The following is a 7,704-nucleotide window of genomic DNA, read 5'->3' as shown; positions in this document are numbered from 1 at the left end:
TTAACCAGAAGATTCACGGAGGGACTTCAGGGAACTTACTGAATTTTGCATGTATCTGTACAGGTGTGTTTTTTTGATTTTTTGGTTTTTTCTTATTTCCCTGGGAAGAGCCCTGAAAATCAGCAAACATAGCCGAAGTAAGGAGAAACAGACGGGCCCTAGAACTGCAGTCAGGAGCTGGCACAGCCTTTCCATGTCCAAAGCTGTGTCGTAAGGCCGAGTTCAATTCAGCTTCCCTTTCACCCCAGGGGAAACTGAGACCCAGCGAGACGAGGATTTGGCTCAGGGCATACACCCGTGCAGGGGAGAGCCAGCCTGGAAGTCCGGCCTGGGCTGCAGTTCTCAGGAGGGCTGGGGGTACCCTGAGAATTCAGCCCCTTCCTGCACAGGAGTGCAGAACACTTCCCACCTGTGTCCTTAGCTGTCCTGGGAAGGTCTCACCAGCAGGTTCTGGGGTGGAACCAGCCTCCTGTAAACCCTAATATGCACAGGTACACACACACATGCACATGTGCATATAGACATATACACACATGCACACTTATGCTCATATGCACGTCCATATAGACATATACACGCATGCATACACACGTCAGACATATACACACATACACATATACCCGCATGCACACATGCATACAGACATATACAGACCTGCACACATATACACATATGCACACGTGCATGCACACACATGCACATGTTCCCCCTTAGCGTGCAGCAGAAACAGTGCAGTTTCCCCAGCCAGCTCACCCATCGAGCCTTCTGTGGGTGTCTGGCCTCCCACCCCCGCCGCAGGAAGGCTCCATGAAATGATGGATGAGAAGCCCTAGGCAGGGAGAGAGGCCGCAGCAGGATGGCATGGAGGCTGCCTCCAGACTGGGGCATCACCCGGAAAAAAATCAAGAGGGTATAAACACAGGCAAACAATAGGGGAGATGGGCCCTGGGGCTTCATTAAGAGTGTGTGGCCAGGACAGAGCTCAGGGCCCACTTGGCTCGGGGCAGCCAAAGGGATAGCAGAACGGGGGCTGTTCTGGGCTTGGCTGGGACAGACGTCTCGGGCCACAGCTGGCCCGTCCAGCTCAGAGTTGGCTGGGAGGCCTGGTCTCCATACAATAAACAACACAGGAAGATAAATCGAAAATGTGTCTGGAACTGGTAAGGAGCGGGAAGAGGTGGGCAGGGGTCACCGGGAAGCCTGTTTCCTTCCCTGGCCACTGCCCCCTCTGGGAGGAGGGCCCAGAGTTCTGGTGTGGGGGCTCAATCTTGGAGCCCACATTCCCGCTGGGGGTTGAAGGTGGACAACTACAAGATGTCTTGAACATGTAGAATCAGAGAGGGCCTTTGAGGAGAATTTCCACTTGGAAAATTCCAGAGATGTGTGAGGGCTCTGTGTGAAGTCGAAGTGCTGGAGGGCAGAGAGGGGGGCCTCAGGCCAGGGCAGGCGGGACTCAGGGAGCCCACAGACCATTCTGAGCATGTCTCTGGGCGTAGGGACACATTCTTACACAGGACAGCCATGTCACAAACCACATGGTCTGGGGCAGCAAGAAAGTAAAATTCCAAACTATTTTTTTGTTTTTGAGACAGACTGTCACTGTCGCCCAGGCTGGAGTGCCGTGGCACGATCTCTGCACACTACAACCACCACCTCTCAGGTTCAAGCGATTCTCCCACCTCAGCCTCCAGAGTAGCTGCTCTCCTCCTCATTTCACCTCTGGGTCGCCCTGACTCAGTCTCAGAATGTCCCCCTCCTCAGGCGGCCTCACACACAATGCTATCTGCACTGCCCCAACTTCTTGGCCTCTACCCCTGGTGCATGCTTGCTCTTGCACCAGCACGCTGGACTTCTCACCTTGCAGGTACAGGCCCTGAGTAGCCCCCATCATCTCTCCTGCCAATGTGTCCTCCCAAGAACCCCTTCGGTTGCCCGGGCCAGAAGCCAGGGAGCTGAAGTTGACGTCCACATCCTCATGCCCTCTATTGCACCCAAGAAATTCTTCCTCCCTACCTGTTCCCCATGCAGTCCAGCACCCGGAGCAGTCCTAAAGCTGTTGCCTCCTCACAAGCCCCCAGCCTGCCCACCAGGCCATCGCAGCCAGGAGGATCTGTGGGAAACACTGGGTTGCCCCCATCAGATGCCAATAACCCATGCCTCTCTTTGCCTCCCAGGTCCACTCAGCTGCCCTCAGAGCGTGTGGTTTCAGACATGGCTGTCCCGCCTAAGAATGTGTTTAATCTTTAAGGAATACTTCAAAAGTATGGAATTTGGGCCAGGTGCGGTGGCTCATGCCTATAATCCCAACACTTTGGGGGGCCGAGGCGGCGGATCACCTGAGGTCAGGAGTTCGAGACCAGCCTGGCCAACGTGGTGAAAACCCATCTCTACTAAAAACACAAAAATTAGCCAGGCGTAGTGATATGCTCCTGTACTCCTGGCTACTTGGAAGGCTGAGGCAGGAAAATCGCTTGAACCCAGGAGGCGGGGGTTGTAGTGAGCCAATATTGCGCCACTGCATTCCAGCCCGGGTGACAAAGCAAGACTCTGTCTCAAAAACAAACAAACAAAAAAAGTATGGAATTTTACTTTCTTGCTCCTTCCCCATCTTCTATAATCTTAAGGACCAAGGCTCAGTCTCCCGTCGTCACAGGCCCACCTGGTCTCTTGCTCCTCCTCTACCGTTTTCTCTCCTCCACCCCTGGACTTCCCACCCATAGAGCAGCCGGTGGGGGCCTTGAATTTGCCATGTTTACCCCACAACCAGGAGCTTCTCATGCTAGTTCTTTCCCAAATGTTCTTGCACTCCCTTCCCTAGTCTGAGCAAGAGATGTGGACTGGCCCCCAAAAGTCAGTCAGTCAAGCTTGGGCAACACAGCAACACTCTATCTCTATAAAAAAAAAAAAAAAAAACAAAAAAAGAGAGAAAAAAAATTGCTCAGGTGTGTTGGTACACACCTGTAATCCCAGCACTTTGGGAGACTGAGGTGGGAAGATCACTTCAGGCCAGGCATTTGAGACCAGCCTGGGCAACACAGCAAGACCCTCTTTCTACAAAAAGTATTTTAAAAATTAGCCAGGCATGGCAGTGGTGCATACCTATAGTGCCAGCTATTTAGGAGGCTGAGGGAGGATAATCACTTGAGCCCAGGAGTTGGAGGATGCCATGAGCTATGACAGAGCCACTGCACTCCAGCCTGGGAGACAGAGTGAGATCCTGTCTTAAAAAAAAAAAAAAAGTGGGCCAGGCGTGGTGGCTCATGCCTGTAATCCCAGCACTTTGGGAGGCCGAGGCGGGCGGATCTCTACCAAAAATATAAAAATATAAAAATCAGCCAGGTGTAGTGGCGGATGCCTGTAATCCCAGCTACTCGGGAGGCTGAGGCAGGAGAATTGCTTGAACTGGGAGGTGCAGGTTATGGTGAGCTGAGATTGTGCCGCTGCACTCCAGCCTGGATGACTCAGTGAGACCCTGCCACCAAAATAAATAAATAAATAAATAAATAAATAAATAAATAAATAAATAAATAAATAGAAAAAAAAAGAAAAAGAAACCAAGTGCTACATGTGAATGAGCTCAGGTAATCTGCATAGACTCTACCCCTTAACTTAAGCCCAGGAGGCTGATCCTGCAGTGAGCTATGATTGCAACCCTGCACTCCAGCCTGGGTGACATATTTTATATATATATATATATATATTTTATATATATATATATATATTTTATATATATAATCATTATTTAAAAATAATAATAACCTACTGTTTAAGATGCCCTTATGTGGTAGATTGAGTGGTGAAGCCTGTTGTTTGTCCCCTGTTGACAGATGAGGAAGCTGGCTCTTGGCAGAAACAGCAAGTGACTTCCTCAGGGTCTCAGGGCTGTTGAGAGGTGGAGGTTGGAAACGCTTCCATGTGGTCTGAGACGGAAGCCCTGCTGGGAAGTCCTCCCTCAGGGGACAGGAGCCTGTGGACATGCCTTGTACCCTGTTGCACTCTCCTTGGACGTGAGAAAGTGCTGCTCTTTTCATCTTAGAGATGAGAAAGGGAGGCCTGGAGAGGAGGCAGTGACTTTTGGAGGCCACCCTGAGTCTATGGCACAGCTGAAGCACTGACTTCTGCTTTCAGCTCTTCCCTCCTACTGGTATTTCCTGATTTCTTTGAGATCTGACGTAAGGGGGACAAGGCTCCTGGACCTCCATGAGCCAGGTGGCCCTGATGGTGAGCCACCCACAGATCCGCAGGCATTGGCTGCAGGTGCCAAGCCAGTCAGCATAGACCTCCACCATCTGCTATCATTGCCATGCAAGGAAAGCGTCCCAGTTCACAGGCAGACATGCTCCACAAGGCAGCCAGGACCTGCAGCCTCGCCATACCCATCATCCAGGGTCAACATGTTGGCCAGGCTGGTCTCAAACTCCTGACCTCAAGTGACCCACCCTCCTCAGCCTTCCCAAGTCCTAGGTTTTCAGGGGTGAGGCACCGCACCTGGCCTTTTACAGTCCTTTTAATTACACTCTGCTAACTTCAATTTGGCAGTGTTTCCTCTTTTTTAAAATTTAATTTTTAAAAATATTTATTTATTTTTCTAAGATGGGGCCTTGCTCTGTCACCCAGGCTAGAATGCAGTGGTGCAATCATGGCTCACTGCAGCCTCAACTTCCCAGATCCTTTCACCTCAGCCTCCCAAGTAGCTGCAACCACAGGCGTGTAACACAACACTCAGCTGATTTTTGCATTTTAGGTAGAGATGGGGTTTCACTATGTTGCCCAGGCTGATCTTGAACTCTTGAGCTCAAGTGATCCACCTGCCTTGGCCTCCCTAAGTGCTGAGATTACCAGCATGAGCCACTGCACCCAGCCAGTTTGGCAGTGTTTTCCTAAGAATTTTTTTTATCAATGTTCATAAGCAATATTGGTCAGTTGTTTTCTTGTGCCTTTGTCTGGCCCTAGCATCAGGGTAATGCTGGCCTCACAGAATGAGTTAGAAAGTATTTCCTCCTCTTCAAGTTTTTGAAAGAGTTTGCAAAGGACTGGCATTAATTTTCCTTAAATATCTGGTAGAATTCACTGGTAAAGCCACCCAGTCAGGGATATTTCTTTGTTGAAAAGATTTTAATTGGTAATTTAATGTTCTTACTAGTTATAGGTTTATCCCTACTTTCTTCTTTTTGAGAAGTCTCGCTCTTGTTCCCCAGGCTGGAGTGCAATGGAGTGCACTCTGAAAGTGCTGGGATTATAGGCGGGAGCCACCGTGCCCGGCTGGTTTACTCATATTTTTTATTTATTTGTGATTCAGTCTTGGTAGATTTTGTGTTTCTAGAGATTTGCCGTTTCATTTGGTTATTCAATTTGCTGGTGTACGTATGTTTATGGTATTCTCTTATAATCACTTTAATTGCTGTAAAGTCATAGGAATGCCCTCATTTTCTTTCTTTCTTTCTCTCTCTCTCTCTCTCTCTCTCTCTCTCTTTCTTTCTTTCTTTCTTTCTAGATGGAGTCTCGCTTTGTCACCCAGGCTGGAGTGCAGTGGCAGGATCTCGGCTCATTGCAAGCTCGTCCTCCCTGGTTCACGCCATTCTCCTGCCTCAGCCTCTCGAGTAGCTGGGACTACAGGCACCCGCCACCACACCCGACTAAAAGTATTTTTTGTAATTTTAGTAGAGACGGGTTTTGACCATGTTAGCCAGGATGGTCTTGATCTCCTGACCTTGTGATTCGCCCAGCTCGGCCTCCCAAAGTGCTGGGATTACAGATGTGAGCCACCGCGCCCGGCTTAATGCCCTCATTTTCATTTCTGATTTTGGCTACTTGAGTCTTCTTCTTTTTTTTTTTCTTAGTCAATCTACTAAAAAGTTATCAATTTTGCTGACCTGTAAAAAAACGTTTAATTTTACCTATTCTCCTTTTCCTGTTCTTTATTTATTTTCACTCTAATCTTTTTTCCTGTATTTATCTCCTTTTTTTCTAGATCCTTTAAACTGTATAGTTAGGTGACTGAGTTGAGGTCTTTTATTTTTTATTTTTATTTATTTATTTATTTATTTTTATTTTATTTTTTCCCACTGAATGAGCCTCTTTTTATTCTCCTGGTAATCTCTCCCAGTTAACTACTTCTGTTATAGTGATGAAATGGGTAAGGCTCCACACTTCAGATGTTGGCACTGCTATGAGCATGGTCTTTCCCTTTATTGCAACTCACAATTAAAACCTTTGATTCTTTTTTATACTCCAGTCCCAGAAGTAGTCTCCGCTGTAGAAGTTAATTGATGAGTAGTAGCCTATAACCAGGCTCTAGCTCCTCCAGGAACACTACAGGATGAATTTAACTATGCATTAAACTAAAAGGCATTCTCTCAAATATTTGAGTTAAAATGCATTTTATTTTTAGACAACCTACATGACATGTTTTTCTTAAAAACAATGCCTCCAACTCCAAATAAATCACGGTCAAAATAAATGAAGAGCTCAAGATGACATCAGTCCCATTTGTCTTAAGTCCTGGTGTTGTGTGGATGACAAGCAGAAGCCAGTTGTGATGACAGGTGATCCAAAGTAATTGCCAAATTTGTTAACGTTTTTCCATTTCTTTTTTTTTTCTTTTTTTTTTTTTGAGACAGAGTCTCGCTCTGCCGCCCAGGCTGGAGTGCAGTGGCCAGATCTCAGCTCACTGCAAGCTCCGCCTCCCAGGTTCACACCATTCTCCTGCCTCAGCCTCCCGAGTAGCTGGGACTACAGGCACCCGCCACCTCACCCGGCTAGTCTTTTTTTTTTTTTTTTTTTTTTTTTTTTAGTAGAGACAGGATTTCACCATGTTAGCCAGGATGGTCTCGATCTCCTGACCTCGTGATCCGCCCTCTCGGCCTCCCAAAGTGCTGGGATTACAGGCTTGAGCCACCGCGCCCGGCCACGCTTTTCCATTTCTAAACCATCCTTAAAGAAAATCATATATGGGGTCACACCATCCTCACGGTAGTCCAATAGAGTAACCATGCCATCAGGATTCATGTTTTCACCAATAAAGAACTGGTAGTTTTTGAAATTAGCAAGGATGTTTGAAATTAGCTTGATTTGTTCTGCAGCCCCTGTCATAAAAGGTTTTACTCTTCTGTTTTTCAAGTTTGCCTTTGATTGATTTCATGTAATCTTTTATGCACTTCTTATAGGTTTCTTTTGTGAAACTTGTTTCCTGCAGGTGATGGTTCATGACAATATCAACACCAGTGATTACTGTGCTTTCAGGTACCTTCGCCTTCTGGGCCTTCAGCGGAGGCATTTCCACCAATGAGCGAGTCATTAATGTTACCTTATGTCCTATTGACCATCTTCCCCTCCACCTCCAGGCACAGTCCGTCCGCGATCTCCCGGATCTTGTAGATGTCGGAGAACAACTCACCGTGGCTGATGAGGTCCCGGTAGATAATCACGAAGACGGCGGCGCTAGTTTAGCAGAAGCCCAAAATGCGGAGCGAGCGCCGTGCAGCGAGCGCTGTGCAGCCGGAGCGGCGCTGGAGGGGAGAGGGGAGCGGGCAGAAAAGCTATTTTTTTTGAGATAGAGTCTCACTCTGTCGCGCAGGCTGGTATGCAGTGGTGCAATCTCGGCTCACTGCAGCCTCAACTTCCTGGTTCCAGTGACCCTCCCATCTCAGCCTCACAAGTAGCTGGAACCACAGGCGTGTAACACCAAACCCAGCTGATTTTTGT

At 47.9% G+C, this 7,704-nt stretch overlaps 1 pseudogene; it reads right to left on the bottom strand.

Moving 5' to 3' along the window:
• Positions 1 to 6,819: 6,819 nt before the first annotated feature.
• Positions 6,820 to 7,394, bottom strand: LOC113219658 (annotated as a pseudogene).
• Between the last annotated feature and the right edge of the window lie 310 nt (positions 7,395 to 7,704).

Source organism: Piliocolobus tephrosceles, unplaced genomic scaffold, assembly GCF_002776525.5.
Source record: "Piliocolobus tephrosceles isolate RC106 unplaced genomic scaffold, ASM277652v3 unscaffolded_75, whole genome shotgun sequence".
Taxonomy (NCBI): Eukaryota; Metazoa; Chordata; class Mammalia; order Primates; family Cercopithecidae; genus Piliocolobus; species Piliocolobus tephrosceles.
Note: the sequence above shows the minus strand (reverse complement) of the source record. Positions and strands in the feature narration are given on the sequence as shown.